Raw genomic sequence first — 242 nt, forward strand, 5'->3', positions numbered from 1 at the left:
GTCTGGAATCCACATGGTAGAAGGAGAGAACTGACTCCTTCAGGTTGTCCTCTGACCACCACAGGCACACGCATACACTTGTGAACACACAGACACACAAACTAAATAACTGTAATTTTTTTTTCTTCGTCTTTTTGAGAGAGTGTCTCTCTGTAGCACCAGCTGGCTTGGAACTTGCTTTGTATTTGTAAACCAGGCTGGCCTTGAACTTACAGAGATCCGCCTGCCTCTGCCTCCTGAGT

Source organism: Nannospalax galili, unplaced genomic scaffold (assembly GCF_000622305.1).
Source record: "Nannospalax galili isolate Female #2095 unplaced genomic scaffold, S.galili_v1.0 scaffold205, whole genome shotgun sequence".
NCBI classification, from domain to species: domain Eukaryota; kingdom Metazoa; phylum Chordata; class Mammalia; order Rodentia; family Spalacidae; genus Nannospalax; species Nannospalax galili.